Genomic DNA, 20,033 nt, shown 5'->3' on the forward strand with positions numbered 1-20,033 from the left:
TCGGTTGGGGTGGCCTGTCTCACCTGCCAGGGTGAGACTCTAGGTGCATATAGTGTAGGATTAATTGAATCTTTGAACTGGACCAGATTTCCAGTATTGCCCTGGACCTAGGAGATTGATGGGCAAAACTGGAAAGTTGCACCCGACCCCTAGACTCGATTATGATACTGCACTAGGTGTAGGATTGGGCTGTCTTTTATGTACCAATCAGTGAGATCCTTAGCGGGAGTCAATACCTGGGTATGTTGGGACAATTTGAGAATTCATCTGAGTGGGTGATCATAGTGACAGGATCAACCCCTTTGTCAGACAAAGGTAATGATCGGGGATGCACTCTCACTGATGGAAACCAAGACTGCCGGCAGCCGATTTCAATCGTTGAGATTTGTTTTGCAAAGTATATTTTATATGAGATATAAAAGTATATATATTATGGTTTCTAAAAGGTTTGCAATAAGGTTTTAATTCCCGGGATCCAGGCAGTGTATGATCATTATGGGCTGAGAGGTTAAGTGTAAGACCATTGAGGATAATACCTGATGGGCTAATCTTGCATCTGCCCACAGTCCCTGGGTGTTACAAGGTGGCTTGGCCCAGGGACAACTTAGGGTAAGTGTTGGGCCCATAGAGCCCATTTGATGGGTTTCAGGGGGTGCACTATCCATAACAGTGTATTCGGCAAGGCCTTGTAACAAAGGTTGGGCCAAACCCATGTGGCTGATGTGTAGATCAATGCTTGGGTCCCACACCATACAAGGAAGCCCAACTGGGCAGCAGTTAGGAAGGTTAAGTGAGAACATAAGCTTAATGGGCCTAAAGCCCAGTTCGAACTGGGCTATTTAAATAGTTAAATATGGGGCAAATTCTGAGATGGATTAGCAAATAGGATAGGGTCTTAACCCTATCCACTCAGAGTGTCCAGATCTGAATGTGATTCAGATCTAGAAACCTCCTAATGAGATTAGGAGAAGGCTAATCTAATCTGCAGATAAGATAGGTGTTAATCCTTATGACCTAAAGGGATATCTGATCCAAATCAGATTTGGATCAACAAGTCCTAATTGGATTAGGAGCTGATCCTTTAGGGTTACAAGAGAAGGAAGGGGCGGCAGCTTTTATCAGAGTTGGTTTTACATCCTCTTGAGTGCTGAAAAACATAGAAGAAAGATTTAAGCAACCCTGCAGAATTCTTTTTTGCTGCCTCCTTGTTCTTGCCGCCCAGTTTGCCAGTTCGATCTTTAATTATGGGAGAAGTCAAGATTCGATCTTGAAATCAATTCTTTGAGAAATAATAGATAGGAAGTTGTGCTCATGTGCCATCCTGCTGTTTCTTGCGAATGACAGAATTCTTGGAGAAGAATACTACTAATTCTGCTCCATCCTGCACTACGCCATCTTTAGTGGGAGCTGTCTTTGGATCCTTCCTTGGGGGTGAACACCTTCGTTGGGAGATATTACTTCTCCGTATCAGGTATAATCTTCTCCTACTACTTTTGGTTCAGATCTAGTTCAGTTTATGGTTCAAGATTGATCTTTGAAAATATGATTTTCTAAATAGGGAATGCGATTCTCAGTTGAAAGGGAGAGAAAAATTTTTGAAATTTGCCCCTTTATTCCGCAAGATTTGGGCATCCATACAATGGATCTCTCATCCCTTCAGTGGTATCAGAGCCATGGTTCAAATCTTTAACCAATTTGTTTCAGATCTGAACCTGCGCAAATGGCCAGAAGGCGTTCTACCCAATTTGCGCAGATATGGGTTTTGGGAAATTTGTTCCCAAAATTATGGGCGAATAATCTGAAATTAATTTTTATATAAATCTGATTATTATTTAGAATTGTTCTTTATAATTTTCTTGATTTATGGGTTGTTTGTACAAGAGGAGATTGAATTCTCGATTTGCGCAGGGAACCTGCGATTTTGTAGTTTTTGGATTAATTTATTACATTTGGTCTGTAAAATATTTTTTTTATTCTTTTAGTCTGAATGTATAGATATTCAATCTGATGTAATTATTATAAGAAATTAGGATTTCTATTCATTTTTATTTTGGATCGAAGATGGCGGCGCAAAAAGGAGAACTCGCAGAAGAGGACATCTCGCAGATGGGAAAATCGCTATCTGCGATTTGCAGTTGGTGAAACTGCAACATGTGATCTAACCTCTATTTGGTAGGAAGGATTGTGCGAACAGCTCTGTTTGACTGATTCTTGTTTTTCTTTTATCAGTATTTAATTTCAGATTATTTTCTTGAATTAAAGATTTAATTGAAGATCAAACCGTAGACCCATTGGTTCAAATTGTTTGGACCGAATCTAGGGTTCAATCAAGGCTGAAAGTCAGCGCCAATTTTTCCCACTAATGGGCCTGAGGATTGATATTTAATTAAATGGTTAATTCGGTCCAACTTGATAAGGCCCAGTTTTAATTGGTTAAAACTGCTAAAAGCCCACTCTACGGATAAAGCTATATGGGCCGAACCCATTAAACCCTAATTCGGCCCATATACCTAGATAATATTAATGGTTAATATTATGGATTTAAAATGGGCTTCAAATGGGCTTTACAGATAATTAATTGATTGGTTCAATTTATCCTTGCATGTGATGTATGGATGTGTGATGTGCTACGTACATGGGCCATAAATGCTTGGCCCATGATCAATCGACAGTGGCTCTTGTGCACACCATGGCTGAATGCACATCATTGTCATGGTGCCCCTTTTTGTCATTGGATGACCTCCCTCAGTGGTGGGCCCCACACCTCATGGAGAGGTTACGTGTGAAACCCTAGCCGATTTAGGCCCACCGAAATCTGGCTTTATGAAAGTCAGTGGGAGCCACTTGGGTTTGACCTAGATCAAACTAGGGCGTAATTTACTGTTCCCTCCAGCTAATATGAGTGAATGTGATAGGGAGATTCATATGATGAACTCTCTAAAGGCCTTCCATCATTAGCATGAGGATGGGTCCTTCAGTAATGAGGAAACGCACCAGAAAATGGGCTATCCATTTGCTGTTGGGCTTGTCTAAATGTTTCATAAGATGATAGGGGCGTCATAGACCGATGTGGGAGGGGCTTCACCAGAAAATGGGAACTCTCTCATGGTACCTTGGCGTTCACGAACATGATGGGTAAGCACTCACCGGACAGAAAGGTTTACCTAAAAACGGCTCTGAACCTTGTCTAACAGAGGCCAAAGGGAAAGCTCATGTGATGAGTGGATATGATCCTTCACAAAAAGGTGGTGGGGTGATGCAGCTGAAATAGTTGGCTCCATGCACCCTATGTGATTTCCCACATTTCAAGAGACAACTCGCATTCTCCGTCACTGAGAAGGGAGGGAAATCTCAAATTAGGTTGTGGACTGATGTTTGCTCTTTTATCAGAAAATGACAAACGAACAATTTGCAAAGTTGCTTGACAACAACAAGCTGAAGGGCCCAAACTATGCCGACTGGTACAGGAACCTTATGTTGGTCTTAACCTCTGAAAAGTTGGATAAGGTAGCCAAGAATCCTGCCCTGGATCGTCCGAGAGATAGGGCTTCTATGGCCCGGAGAAGAGAATACCAAGAATGGGAGGAGAAAAACTCCCTTGCTCGCTGCTATATCATTGCCTCTTTGGACAATCCAATTCAGAGGCAGTTCGATCAGATCGAACTTGCTAAGGACGTATTGGACACTCTGAAGACAATGTACAAAGAGCAGAATCGTTCTACTCGGCAGAAGGTCTTGAAACAGTTCATGACCGCGCAGATGTCCAAAGGCTAACAAGTTCACGAGCATTGTCTCCGGATGATGGGCTATATCAACGAACTGGAGGATCTTGGATCCGGGCTGGATCTGGTAACACAGATCGATGCTATTCTCAACTCTCTGCCTCCATCCTTTAATCCATTCATCATGAACTACAACATGAATAAGCTGAACGTCAGCTTGCAGGAACTCAGCAATATGTTGTAGAGGGCCAAGGAATTGATTAAAAAGGATGAGCCCATTGCCATGCTTGTTGAAACTGGCAAATCGGGCAAGAAAAGGAAGGAAAAGAGAAAGCCATAGAAGAAGGCTGCCAAACCCAAGAAACAGAGGAAGGACAAGGCATCAGATGCCTGTCATTTTTGCCAGAAGACCAGCCACTGGAAAAGGAACTGTCCTGCCTACCTGAAATCCAAGAAAGGTAATCTCGAAACTTGTGTTATAGAAACCAACTTATTGGTAGCTTCTGCGTCCTGGTGTTTTGACTTCGGGGCTGCAACTCATGCGTGTAACTCACTACAGGGGTTCAAGGTAAGCAGAAGGATGAGTGAAGGAGAGGTCACGCTCTACTTGGGGACTACTGCAACTATTGCAGCCGCGGCCATAGGAATCGTGGAGTTACATTTTAGAGAAGGAACAATTGTACTGAAAGATTGTCTTTATGTACAAAATTTAAGGAGAAATTTGATTTCTGTCTCAAAACTGTGTGCAGATGGTTATTCTGTCTTCTTTAGTAATACGATTACTATTAAAAGAAATAACAGATTCATCGCATACGGGGAACTGGAGAACAGTCTCTATGTTCTACATCCTTCTCTAGAAACTAACATAACCGAAACTACGTCGGCTGAAATCCCCAAGAAGAGAGCCCATGATACAGTTAATCCCACGTGTCTGTGGCATTACCGACTTGGCCACATCGGTGTTGACCGAATCACAAGGTTGGTAAAGGATGGTCCTTTGGATTTTCTAACTGTAGAAGATCTTCCCACTTGTGAGCCTTGCCTGCAAGGCAAGATGACGAAACGGCCATTTAACGGTAAGCCTGAAAGGTGTACAGGCACACTTGACCTTATACATACTGATGTATGTGGTCCCCTGAGTGTTAGGACATGGAATCAACACGTGTATTTCATCACCTTCACGATGATTTTTCACGATATGGTTACGTGTACCTAATGAGACACAAGTCTGAATCCTTTGAAAAGTTCAAAGAGTTCAGATAAGAGGTCGAGAAACAGTTAGGGAGAGAAATTAAAGCCCTTTGATCAGATCGAGGTGGCGAGTATCTCTCTGACGAATTCAGGGACTACTTAAAGGACAATGGGATAGTATCACAGTTAGCTCCTCCTGCTACACCACAACTTAACGGTGTTTCAGAGAGGAGGAATAGGACCTTGTTGGATATCGTCCGGTCACTTCTCATACACTCAGAGTTACCCACATCCTTTTGGGGTTACGTGTTAGAGACTGTGATTTACGTGCTGAATCGGGTTCCAACCAAATCGGTTCCAAACACTCCATATGAACTTTGGACCGGAAAGAAACCAACTGGCAGACATTTGAAGATTTGGGGTTGTCCAGCACATGTTAAAAGAACAAGTGCAGACAAGTTGGAATCCAAAACCAGCCGTTGCCTATTTGTAGGCTACCCAAAAGGCTCTGTGGGTTACCTATTCTATGATCCAAGTGAGCAGAAGGTGTTCTGCAGCCGAAATGCACAGTTCTTGGAAACCGGTTATATCCTAGACACCCATCGTCAGGAAATAGTTCTTGATGAGGAGAGCTCAAGAGCAGTGGGAGATGTCCCTCAAGTTCCAGGTAGTGACCAACCTAGAAGATCCACTCGGGTATCCAGGCCACCAGTCCGTTATGGTTATGACCAGGATAGTTACCTGGTGGAAACCTTGACTAGTGAGGAGGATCACGTGACTTACACGAAAGCTATGTTGGACATAGATTCCTAGAAGTGGGTGGAGGCCATGAGAGCAGAGATGGACTCATAGAAGACCAATGGAGTCTAGACTCTGGTAGATCCGCCCTCTGGGGTAAAAGCAATCGGTTGCAAATGGATTTACAAGTGGAAGAAGGGCCCCGATGGTAGGGTTGAGACCTTCAAAGCTCGTCTAGTGCCGAAAGGGTACACTCAGAAAGAAGGCATCGACTATGAGGAAACCTTTTCACCTGTGGCCATGCTTAAATCCATTAGGATCCTGTTAGCTGTAGCAGCATACCATGATTATGAGATTTGGCTGATGGATGTCAAAACTGCATTACTGAATGGAGATCTTACTGAAGATATCTATATGCAGCAGCCGCACGGCTTCATTGCTACAGGTGAGGAAAACATTGTATGTAAACTTAACAGATTCATTTATGGACTTAAGCAAGCTTCTAGAAGTTGGAACATCCATTTTGACTCTGCTGTCAAATTGTTTGACTTCAAGCAGAATCCGGATGAACCCTGTGTCTACAGGAAGTACAGTGGAGATAAGGTTACCTTCTTGGTTCTCTATGTAGATGACTTTGTACTCATAGGGAATTCTCCATGAAAGATCTTGGAGAGGCCTCCTATATACTAGGTCTTTGACTATATTGAGATAGATCAAAGTGGATAAGAGGATTATCCCAATCTACTTACAATGACAAAATAGTCAAAAGATCCAACATGGAAAACTCCAAGAAAGGAAATGTTCCTTTCAGGCACGGAGTCACTCTCTCCAAGAAGATGTCTCCCAAGACTTCTGAGGACATTGATAGCATGAAAGACGTTCCTTATGCCTCTACCATAGGGAGCATCATGTATGCCACGCTGTGCACTCGTCCTGACATTGCTCAGGCAGTGAGTGTAGTAAGCAGATTTCAGGCCAACCTAGGGCAGGAGCACTGGACTGCTGTGAAATACATACTTAAGTACCTTCGAAGGACAAAAGAGTTTTGTCTAGTATTCGACGGTAGCTCACTACAGATCCAAGGGTATACAGATGCCGATTTCCAGTCGGATCCAGATGATAGAAAGTTTACATCTGGATATGTTTTCACAATAGGATCGTGTGCTATTTGCTGGAACCCGCAAACAGGGGTCCACTGCAGACTCCACAACCGAGGCCAAGTACATTGCCGCACGTGAGGCTGCCAAAGAAGCCATGTGGATGAAGAACTTCGTTCACAAGTTGGGAGTAGTTCCATCTAGCACATCACCCATCCCGTTGTTGTGTGACAACAATGGAGCCATTGCTCAGGCTAAGGAGCCACGAGCCCACTCGAAGTCGAAGCATATCGAGAGGAAGTACCACGTACTGCGAGAGATTGTTGGTAGAGGGGACGTCCTGATTCAGAAGGTAGCGTCAGCGGAAAATGTAGCAGACCCATTGATGAAGCCACTATCATAGAAAGTGTTTGAGAAACACGGGGAAAGCATGGGACTCCGGCTTGTCCCTGATTGCACCTATGTGCTAGTGGGAGCTGTTAGACAGTTTTGTATGCCCTTAGCTTCAATCAGAATGATGTACATTATGAGTTTATTGTAAATGAATAAAAATACATATTTGATTCATGTTCCCTTGGTATGTTTCTATGTAATACCCTTAAACTGGACACTTAATGAGACTCGTGTTAGTTTAGAATATTCACAGCCAGTGGGTCGGTCTAGGGAGACCTATCCTATTAAGGCTGACACTGTTGTGCCACCAAGTCGGTAGGGGTGGCCTGTCTCAGCTGCTAGGGTGTGACCCCAGGCGCATATAGTGTAGGATTAATTGAATCTTTAAGCTGGACCAGATTTCCAGTATTGCCCTGGACCTTGGAGATTGATGGGCAAAACTGGAAAGTTACACCCGACCCCTAGACTCGATTGTGATATTGCACTAGGTGTCGGATTGGGCTGTCTTTGATGTACCAATCAATGGAATTCTTAGCGGGGGTCAAAACCTAGGTATGTTGGGATAGTCTGAGAATTCATCTGTGTGGGTGATCATAGTGACAGGATCAGCCCCTTTGTCAGACAAAGGTAATGATCAGGGATGCACTCTCACTGATGGAAACCAAGACTGTCGGCAGCCGATTTCAATCATTGAGATTTGTTTTGCAAAGTATATTTTATATTAGATATAAAAGTATATATATTATGGTTTCTAAAAGGTTTGTAAAAAGGTTTTAATTCCCGGGATCCATATAAGTAGAGAGTGCAACACTGTTCCTTGCAGCCGAGGGAGAGGTCCTCTCTTGTTGGGCAGTGTATGATCATTATGGACTGAGAGGTTAAGTGTAAGACCATTGAGAATAATACCTGATGGGCTAATCTTGCATCTGCCCACAGTCCCTAGGTGTTACAAAGTGGCTTGGCTCAGGGACCACTTAGCGTAAGTGTTGGGCCCATAGAGCCCATTTGATGGGTTTCAGGGGGTGCACTATCCATAACAGTGTATTCGGCCAGGCTATGTAACAAAGGCTGGGCCGAACCCATGTGGCTGAGGTGTAGATCAATGCTTGGGTCCCATGCCATACAAGGAAGCCCAACTGGGCAACAATTAGGAAGGTTAAGTGAGTACATGAGCTTAATGGGCCTAAAGCCCATTTCGAACTGGGCTATTTATTTAGTTAATAATGGGGCGAATTCTGAGATGGATTAGCAGATAGGATAGGGTCTTGACCCTATCCACTCAGAGAGTCCAGATCTGAATGTGATTCAGATCTAGAAACCTCCTAATGAGATTAGGAGAAAGCTAATCTAATCTACAGATAAGATAAGGGTTTATCCTTATCACCTGAAGAGAGGCCTGATCCAAATATGATTTGGATAAGCAGCTCCTAATGGGATTAGGAGCTGATTCTTTAGGTTAACAAACAGAAGGAGGGGGCGGCAGCCTTTAGATGAATGAGACAATCAGATTTTCTTTATTGCTGAAATCACAAGAACAAAGAATTCTGCACCCTGCGAATACTCTCTTGCTGCCTCCCTGTTCCTGCTGCCCTGTTTCGATCTTGACATCAATTCTTTGAGAAAGAATAGATAGGAAGTTGTGCTCACGTGCCATCCTGCTGTTTCTTGCGAAGGACAGAATTCCTGGAGCAGAATACTGTTGATTCTGCTCCATCCTGCACTGCGCCATCTTCAGTGGGAGCAGTCTTTGGATCCTTCCTTGGGCGTGAACACCTTCGTTGGGAGATATTACATCTCCGTATCAGGTATAATCTTCTCCTACTACTTTTGGTTCAGATCTAGTTCAGTTTATGGTTCAAGATTGATCTTTGAAAATATGATTTTCTAAAATAGGGAACGCGATTCTCAGTTAAAAGGGAGAGAAAAATTTTTGAAATTCGCCCCTTTATTCCGCAAGATTTGGGCATCCATACGATGGATCTCTCATCCCTTCAGGTACTTCCTCTCGATATGCTTCGACTTCGAGTGGGCTCGTGGCTCCTTAGCCTGAGCGATAGCTCCATTGTTGTGACACAACAACGGAATGTGTGATGTGCTGGATGGAACTACTCCCAATTCATGAATGAACTTCTTCATCCATACGGCTTCTTTGGCAGCCTCACTTGCGGCAATGTATTCGGCTTCGGTTGTGGAATCCTCCATGGACCCTTGTTTGCTGCTTTTCCAGCAAACAACACACGATCCTATCGTGAAAACATACCCAGATGTAGACTTTCTATCATCTGGATCTGACTGGAAATCGGCATCAGTATACCCCTGGATCTGTAGTGAGCTACCATCGAATACCAGACAAAACTATTTTTTCCTTCGAAGGTACTTAAGTATATTTTTCACAGCAGTCCAGTGCTCCTGCCCTGGGTTGGCCTGGAATCTGCTTACCACACTCACTGCCTGAGCAATGTCTAGACGAGTGCACAGCAGGGCATACATGATGCTCCCTACGGCTGAGGCATAGGGAATGTCCTTGCCCTCAATCTCCTCGGGAGTCTTGGGAGACATCCCCTTGGAGAGAGTGACTCAATGCCTGAAAGGAACATTTCCTTTCTTAGAGTTCTCCATGCGGTATCTCTTGACTATTTTGTCAATATAAGCAGATTGGGATAATCCTATTATCCTCTTCGATCTATCTCTATAGAGTTGAAGACCCAATATATAGGATGATTCTCCAAGATCTTTAATGGAGAATTGCTGTGAAAGCCATACTTTCACCGTAGTCAACATTCCTACATCATTCCCAATGAGCAGAATGTCATCTACATACAAAACTAGAAATGTAATCTTATCACCATTGGATTTCCTGTAAACACTGGGCTCATCCAAGTTCTACTCAAAGTCAATCTTTTTGACAATAGAGTCAAACCGGATATTCCAACTCCTAGAAGCTTGCTTAAGTCCATATATGGATCTATTTAATTTACATACCATGTGTTCCTGACCCGCAACTATAAAACCTTGCGGTTGTTGCATATAGATATCTTCAGTAAGATCTCCATTCAGGAACGCAGTTTTGACATCCAATTGCCAAATCTTGTACTCATGGTATGTTGCTACAGCTAGTAGGATCCTAATGGATTTAAGCATGGCCATCGGCGAAAAGGTTTCTTCATAATCGATGTCCTCTTTGTAAGTGTACCCTTTCGCCACCAGACGAGCCTTGTAGGTCTCAACCTTACCATCAGGGCCCTTCTTCCTCTTATAGATTTATTTGCAACCAATTGCTTTTACCCCAGGGGGCGGATCTACTAGAGTTCAGACTCCATTGGTCTTCATTGAGTCCATCTCAGCTCTAATGGCATCTACCCACTTCAAGGAATCTATGTCCAACATAGCTTCCGTATAAGTCACGGGATCCTCCTCACTTGTCGTAGCTTCCACCAGGTAACTATCTTGGTCATAGCCGAAACGAACTGGAGGCCTAGAAACCCGGGTAGATCTTCTAGGTTGGTCACTACTTGGAACTTGTGGGACACCTCCCACTACCCCTGAGCTCTCCTCATCAAGAACAACTTCCTGACGATGATTGTTCAGGATGTAATCATCCTCCAAGAAATGGGCATTTCGGCTATAGAACACCTTTTGTTCTCGTAGGTCATAGAATAGGTAACCCACAGAGCCTTTAGAGTAGCCTACGAATAGGCAACGACTGGTCTTGGATTCCAATTTATCCGCACTCGTTCTTTTAATGTGTGCTGGACAACCCCAAATCTTCAAGTGTCTTACACTTGGTTTCTTTCCGGTCCAAAGCTCATAGGGAGTCTTCGGAGATATTTTTGTTGGAACCCGGTTTAGCACGTATATCGCAATCTCCAATGCGTAACCCCAAAAGGATGTGGGTAACTCTGAGTGTATGAGAAGTGACCAGACCATATCCAATAGGGTCCTATTCCTCCTCTCTGAAACACCATTTAGCTATGGTGTAGCAAGAGGAGCTAACTGTGATACTATCCCATCGACCTTCAAGTAGTCCCTGAATTCGTTAGAGAGATACTCGCCACCTCGATCCGATTGAAGGGTCTTAATTTCTCTCCCTAACTGTTTCTCGACCTCTTGTCTGAACTCCTTGAACTTTTCAAAGGATTCAAACTTATGTCTCATTAGGTACACGTAACCATACTGAGAGAAATCATCGGTGAGTTTTATAAAATAAACATGCTGGTTACGTGTCCTAACACTCAGGGGACCACATATATCAGTATGTATAAGGTCAAGCGTGCCTATACATCTTTCAGGATTACCGTTAAATGGCCATTTCGTCATCTTACCCTGAAAGCAAAGTTGACAAGTGGGAACATCTTCTACAGTTAGAAAATCCAAAGGACCATCCTTTACCAACTTTGTGATACGATCTATGTTAATATGGCCAAGTCGGTAATGCCACAGGTACATGGGATTAACTGTATCACGGATTCTTTTCTTGGGGTCATTAACCGACGTAGTTTCGACTATGTTAGTTTCCATAGAAGGATGGAGAACATAGAGACCATTCTCAAGTTCATCGTATGCGATGAATTTGTTATTTCTTTTAATAGTAATTGTATTATAAAAAAGAATAGAATATCCATCCGCACACAATTTTGAAATAGAAATCAAATTTCTTCTCAAATTTTGTACATAAAGACAATCTTTTAGTACAATGGATCCTTCTTTGAAAAATAACTCTACGGTTCCTATAGCCATAGCTGCAACACTTGTAGAAGTCCCCAAGTAAAGAGTTACTTCTCCGTCACTCAGTCTTCTGCTTATCCTGAACCCCTGCAATGAGTTACACACATGAGTCGAAGCCCCGGAGTCAATACACCAGGAAGCAGAAGTTACCAACAAATTGGTTTCTATAACACAGATTCAAAATTACCTTGTCTCTTGGATTCCAGGTATTGAGGACAGTTCCTCTTTTAGTGGCCTGCCTGTTTGTAGAAGTGACAAGTATCCGATGCTCTGTCTTTCTTCTGCTTCTTAGACTTAGTAGCTTTCTTCTGAGGCTTTCTCTTAGCCTTCCTCTTATTCTTGCCCGACTTGCCAGCTTCAAAAAGCATGGCTATGGGCTCATCCTTCTTGATCAGTTCTTCGGCCCTCTGCAATATATTGCTGAGTTCCTGGATACTGACATTCAGCTTGTTCATGTTATAGTTCATGATGAACTGATTGAAGGAAGGAGACAGAGAATTCAGGATGGCGTCTACTTTTGTGACATGGTCAAGCCCGGATCCAAGAGCCTCAAGTTCATTGATATAACCCATCATCCGAAGACAATGATCATGAACCTACTGGTTCTTGGACATCTGCACGGTCATGAACTGTTTCAGGACCTTCTGACGAGTAGAACGATTATGCTCCTCATACATCATTCTCAGACTATCCAATATGTCCTTAGACAATTCAATATGATCGAACAACCTCTGTATTGGATTATCCAAGGAGGCAATGATGTAGCAGCGGGCTAGGGAATTATTTTCTTCCCATTCGTGGTAGTCCCTCCTTCGAGCCTTAGAAGCCCTATCACCCGGACGCTCCGGGGTAGGATTCTTAGCTACTTTGTCCAACTTTTCAGAAGTGAGGACCAGCATAAGATTACGGTACCAGTCAGCATAGTTAGGTCCTTTGTTGTCATCCAACAACCTAATTTGATTCATGTTATCTACATAGATATGGCTTTTAATCTATGTTCCATTTCCATTTATTCATCTTCGAGATTTCCCTCCCATCTCAGTGACAGAGACTGCGAATTGTCTCTGGAAATGTGGGAAATCACATAGGGTGTATGGAGTCAACTATTTCAGTTGCATAACCCCACCACCTTTCTGTGAAGGATCATATCCACTCATCGTATGAGCTTTCCCTTTGGCCTCTATCAGACAAGGTTCATTGCCATTTTAGGTTAAACCTTTCTGTCCAGTGAATGCTCACCCATCATATTCGTGAACGCCAAGGTACCGTGAGAGAGTCTTCCATTTTAGGATAGGCCTCTCCCACATCGGTCTATGACGCTCCTATCATCTTATGAAACATTCCAACAGATCTAGCAGCAAATGGATAGCCTAATTTTATGGTGCGTTTCCTCATTACTTGAAGGACCCATCTTCATGCTAATGATGGAGGGCCTTTAGAGAGTTCATCATATGAATCTCCCTATCACATGCACTCATATTTTAGGAGGGAACAAAAGTTACGCCTTAGTTTAATTTAGGTCAAACCAAAGTGGCTCCCACTGACTTTCATAAAGCCAGATTTCAATGGGCCCTAAATGGCTAGGGTTCTGCACGGATCTTCTTCAGAGAGGTGTGGGGCCCACCACAAAGGGAGATCATCCAATGATCGTTAGGGACACCATGTCAATGATGTGCATTCAGCCATGGTGTGCGCAAGAGCCACTACCGTATCTGCATGGGCCAAGTGCTTATGGCCCATGAACGTTGCACATCACACATCCATACATCACATGCAAGGATAAAAATGATGCAATCAATTAATATCTGTAAAGCCCATCTTTAAAGCCCAATTTAATCCATAATATTACTGATTAATATTATCTAGGTATATGGGCTGAATAGCATTAAGCAGTTCGGCCCATATAGCTTTCTGCAGTTAGTGGGCTTAAGCAGTTTTAACATTTTAAAACTAGGCCTTACAGGTGTTGGCTGAATTAGGTCTTGCAATTAAATATCAATCTCTTGACCCAAGAGTGGGAAATTAGGGCTGAGAACAGCCCCCATCGAACCACAGATTTGGTCCAACTAGTTTGGTCCAATCTGGTACGAATGGGTCTAGGGTTTGATTTTTAATTCAAGAATTAATTCAAGAATTGGTCTAAAAAATTAAATCACTGATTAAAGACAATCAAGAATTAGAACCAGGGCTGTTCGTACATCTGCTACCTGCAAAACAGATGTTAGATCATAGTTTGCAATTTCTCAAACTGCAAATCGTAGATAGCGATTTCTCCATCTGCGAAATCTCCTCCTTTTGCGCAATCGGCTTCGATCTTGAATAAAATAAAATAGAAAAACCCTAATTTTCTATTAATATTACATCAGATCGAATTCCTATACATTCAGTCTAGAAATTAAAAAAAATTAATTACAGACCAAAAGTAAAGAACTGCAAAATCGCTGATTTTCTGCGCCAATAAAGACTTTGATCTCCACCGTACGAACAACCCATAAATCAAGAAAAATATAAAGACCTATTCTAAATATAATTCATATTTATAAAGATTTAATTTCAGATCAACAACCCTTAATCTGGGAACCAATTTCCCAGAAAATCAATTATCTGCGCAAATCGGGTAGAACGCCTTCTGCCCATTTGCACAGTTTCAAATCTGATCAATTTTGGTTCAAGATTTGAACCATGGCTCTGATACCACTGAATGGATGAGAGATCCATCATATGGATAGTCGAACCCTGCAGGTAGGTGGGGCGAAATTTCAGACACAACATAAAGCTTATATCAAAATTGCCCTTTAATGTTGGGTGATTGGAAAATAAAAAAAGGGTCTTTAGTTTATCTCGCGCTCCCTCCCTCTCTCTCTCATCCAAGTCTTACCCAGACTGGTTAGTTAGTGTCTTGGGTTTGGAGTCACTATAAATAAAAATGATCTTATTGATGTAATTCCCAGAGGTCACATCACCTCCATTTCACTTGACTAATGGGTGGCGACTCCAATTCAGCCCAAATGAGTTGTTTTTTGACGCTCATAAGTACTGAGCTGGTCTCTATTGGTAAGTTGAAACTTTGATCTAGGCCTACTCTTGAGATTTTTTCGATAGGTCCAAATTAGCTTTGAGTTCCTTACCATTGTCTTGTTTAGTGTAGGAGTCAGTCCTTAAGGTTAGCTAACCGATCTCAGTTGGTATGATGGCTTTAGTGCCAAAAGCAAGGAGTCATTTTATAGGCCCAAAGCACACTTGAGAGCTCTTTTTCCCACAAGCCTATGGCTCAGTCTAGTATGGTTTTTAAGTCATGCCAGTATAGTCCTATTACTTACCTTGATTTTCTAATTGGTTTATGGGTAGTTGACTGAGGTGTATTGTTGCTCCATTCTAAGGCTTGCATAGAAGTTCCAAAATTTCAAGTTGTTGAATTAACAACTAATGTCTGTGATCATTGTATGAGGTAGGTTGAAGTAGTAAATGATGGTCTTCTAGAAGGCATTTTGAATGCTTTTTGCCTTAATCTACATCAAAGGCTCAATTTTGATCGACTTTGTGAAATAGTCGATTGTCACTATCAAGAACTTTCTTTGACTTGAGGCCAAGGGAAACAGTTCGAGGATATCCACTCCCCACCATGAAAAGGCCATGGACTACTGATGGAGGAAAGTGAAGTTGTATGCTAATGTGGTATGTTGGCAAGTCTTTGGCATTGGAAGCACTTCTAAACTATCCAAATATTGTCTTTTTTCATTGTAGGCTAAAAATAGCCCTGCCTTAGAGCTTTATACGACAGGAACCTGCCCCCAAATGTTAGTCATAGAGGTCTTCATGTATCTCCTTAAGTATATAGTCTCCCTCATCTGACCTCAAACATCTCAAGTATGGCAAGGAAAAAGATCTCTTGTACAACTTATCACCGATGATGGTGTAGTGAGCTGATTTGCGACTTCACATATAGTTCTTTGAACTTCAACTTTACATTGATGATGGTAGTGAGCTGATTCACTATTCTTTCCACCGCTTCAATGCTTGGATGGAGCAATTCCTTTACAAATACTAACCTATCGAGGCCTTTTCTTGTTTAGCTCGCTAGTCTTGATAAGGCATCAGCTCAAGCATTCTTTAAGCACAGGATCCATTAAAGAGTGAAGTGTTGGAAACGAGTAGTTAGTTCTTAGACCTTGCCAAGGTACTTAGACATTTCTAGTTATCTAGCCTGGTATTCTCCATTCACTTTATTGACAACCAACTACAAGTCATTGAAAGCTTTGACCTGATCTGCCTCTAATTCCTTGGCCAAAGGAAGACCAACCAATAGAGCCTTATATTCAACTTCAATGTTGGAGGCTAAGAAGCTGGACTGAAGTGTGTACTCTAGTGTTGTATTATTAGGACTAAAAGGATGAGACTTTCTCCACTCCCCTTAGAGGATCCATCTATATGAAAGGTCTAGGCTAATGTGGTATGTTGGCATGTCTCTAGCATTGGTCACACTTTTGAAATAGCTAAATAGTATCATTCTTCATTGTAGGCTAAAAACAACCCTACCTAGGTGCTTTATGAGGCAAGGACCTACCCCCAAATGTTTATCGCAAAGGCCTTCATGTATCTCTATAAGGATGTAATCTCCCTCATCTAACCTTAAACATATCAAATATGGCAAGGAAAATGATCTCCTATATAGCTTATAAGGATGTAATCTCCCTCATCTAACCTTCAACTTTACATTCAGGCAAACAGCCATAGCAAGGTACTCCAAGATAGGATCTGTCCATCTCAGTTTGGTTTGGATAAAGCACACTATTCTTTTCACCACTTCAGTGCTTAGATAGAGCAATTCCTCCACAATTACTAATAAAATTGAGGAGGCACTCAGGAAGTTGAGGAGCTCATATTCTGAGGTGGCATCAATGTGGCAGTCAATCCTAGGCAACGGAAGTTGTTTATAGGATTGGTCTTATTTAGATCTATGAAATCAATACAAATCTACCATTTCTTGTTAGCCTACTTATCAGTGCAGCATTATCCAGCCAATTAGGGTAATTTACCCCTCGGCTTAGACTATAAGTAATGAAGTTACCTTTAAGCAATTTGTCTACCTCCATACCGATCACTTTCAATTGCTCAGATGCAAAGTTCATCTTTTTTTACGGAATCAACTTACAACTCGGGTCCATGCTTAGACTATAAGTAATGACCAAAGGGTCAATTCCTAACACCTCAACAATAGGCCAATCAAATATGTTGATGTTGGATTTTAGGAAACTTACTAGTTTGGAAATTAAGTCTTCTAAGAGAAGGGATTTGATTTGTATAGTCTTCTTGGGCTTGACATCGTCTAGGAGTATAGCAATAAGTTCTTTCATCAATTGATCTTGGTAGGTCTATAGTTTATCTTGAAGGTTGAACCCTTCCACTAGTAGGGCTTCTCTAATATTTTCTTTAAGATCCACCACATAACAATTGATAGTCAATGTACTAATTGCCCTTAGCTACTTTGATGTTTTGGTCTATTAGGAATTTCATGATAAGATGATAGAAAGATACCACCACCTTCATTGAGTGCATAAAAGGTCAGTCAATGATAGCATTGTTTTCAGGTGAGTTGACCTTTATGACCAAGAACTCAATCATTAAAGTGGTTTAGCGGGGCTCTATACTTGCCACGATTGGGAGAATAATCTTACCCTTTAGATTGATTGCTACCTCGGAGGACTTGACCATAGGTATGTTGTGTTAGGACCAATGGCCTTACCCAAGAAGAGGTGAATTGGGTAGAGGTCTAAAAATTTTGATTGTGTTGGAATTTAATCCGAATTGATAGATTATTAAACAATCAAGTTCAACACCCTTCCCCTCAAACTGAACAAAGGCCTTTTGATAGTTTTTTAAAATGAATGTTTAAGGCTTGTTCAATTAGATTTATCAATGTATCAAGATAGAATACACAATCGAACTATTAAACTAGCAAACTTATAACTACAAAAATAAACAAACAAGATACTAGTACTTGTAGGGGTTAGTAGTCAACAACGAAGCACAATAATAAATATAAAGACTGCTAACAAGAAGATAACAACTAAACAATAGACTAGTCACTTAAGAATTGTAGCCTACTATCATGTTAGTGGTTCTATAGTTAATAAACAATGAAAACAATGGAGTCACCACCCATCAGATTAGGAAATGGAGGTAATGGGCCCTCTAAGAATGGTATCGGGATCAATTTGGTTTAATAGTGACTCCAATAGCCAGAGGCACCGCCTAAACCAATTTGTGTAAAAATCAGATGGGAGAGGGAAGGGGTTAGGCACCCTTTTCCCGGGTCTAATAGGTGGGGCCAACATAGGGTTCTAAAAGAAAATGTGAAATTAATCAAGCAAAATAATAACAAAGAAATTATACCAGAGAGTAATCTACAATAAAAGGAGAACTCCTCCCCTCCTTTCTATTGCTTCTTTTATTATTTATTTATTTACTTTGGTAAAAAATGGAGAGCATGCAACTTATTATTCTAGATGATCAATGAAACAAAAGAAAATCGGGTGATAGAATGACACCCTTCATGAGAAACGAGCACAACCAGACATTAAAATTCAGGCAAGAGAAAAGAACCACCTGAATTCTTTAACAGTCAATGAAATACCCCACATCTCCATCTCTTGAGAACAAAGAAAAGTACAAACCGAAGTGATTTCAAACACTCAAGATTAGAAAGAAAAGGAAAGGGGTGAAAAAACCTTTAGAGAACAAGCTGAAACTAACAATTCCACCATCAGTTTTAGCTTGATCTTCCATAGGACATAACAAAGTGATCATACAGAAGCTACATTATCAGGTTGAAAATGCTCTTCTATTCTATAAACGAAAGGAAAGAAGCTAATGCTAATACGACAAAAGACAAGACCATCATGTGGGAAAGCACAATATCCTATACTTGGCTAGCTGATAAAAATGGATGATCTGAAAAGGGAAGAAAAAATTCAACAAAAAAACCAACAAGATTTGATGAAGGGTGATTTGGCCCGACCTAGCGAGAAGGGGACATGTGGGCATGATCTGATCAAGGGATGATAGCTCTGCCTGGCAAGCATAGTTCGCAACATTTGGAGCTCGGGTATTCAGCCACCTCGGCCCAAAACCCACCTCGGTGTAGAAGCACCTCGGCATCCAATCCAGTTCGAGACCGAAGAATCAAAGTACTAGCTCGAATCTAGTGACCGAATCGCCACGTAACCGACTCCAGAGGTCTCTCCAACAGATTCCAAGATACTCAAGATCATGATGAGCTAATAGATCCTGACTTTTCTGAGAACACGATGAGGACTCATCCCGGCTCCGCTAGAGTCGGAGGTGAAACGATAAGCCTTATCTATGTATTGCTCCTTCGGAAGCGGAACGAACCTTATCTCCATACCCCGGAGATCCCGAAGCTTTTTTGTGAGACCCACAACTACTCTAGTATATAAAGCCAGAACCCTTAATGCAAAGGTACCCGTGATTACTCTACTCTCTAGCATTCAAGCTCTCAAGCATTCAGTTCGCATTTACAGCATACTGACTTAAGCATCAGAGCGACCTCGCTGGGTTAGCCACCCTAGGTTCTCTGATAGATTGTTTTGCAGAGTGATCCAGCTTGCCATCCACCTGGAGTCTGGATCGTCCTCCAGCTAGGGGTAGTCAGATCGCGCACCATCAATTGGGGTCGTCTGTGGGAATTTGATCGAAAGGTCATTCCTACCTCTTTGCAACTTCAACTTCAATGGCATCCTCCTGCCACACTGGGAAAAGCATCGAGATGAACACCACCGGAGGGCAAGCCCAGCAGCCAACCTTTCCCCAAGCTCCTACGGTGTGCATCGGATAATTCACCATTCCGCTCACAGTGTCTGGAGTCCCATCATTAACTACACCACTGAGCACCGCACAGGTGAGCGCCCCGCTTCACCTAGTGGTAGGCTCAACATTCTCTGAGCCCTCTGTGGATCCTCCCGGAGTGGGGAGTTCCTAGTTCCACAACCTCGTTCAGTGCGTCCAGGCCATTCAAATCTAGAAGCAGTAGGTCCAGTAGTTTCAGTAGTACCAACATTATTACTTCTACCAGCAATATCAACACCGGTTCCCTCCATTGCAGCCAAACTAGCAGCCGGTTCCACCTTGACACCTAGGGCCCCATCAC

Source organism: Nelumbo nucifera, chromosome 3, assembly GCF_055504915.1.
Source record: "Nelumbo nucifera cultivar China Antique chromosome 3, China Antique-T2T, whole genome shotgun sequence".
Taxonomy (NCBI): domain Eukaryota; kingdom Viridiplantae; phylum Streptophyta; class Magnoliopsida; order Proteales; family Nelumbonaceae; genus Nelumbo; species Nelumbo nucifera.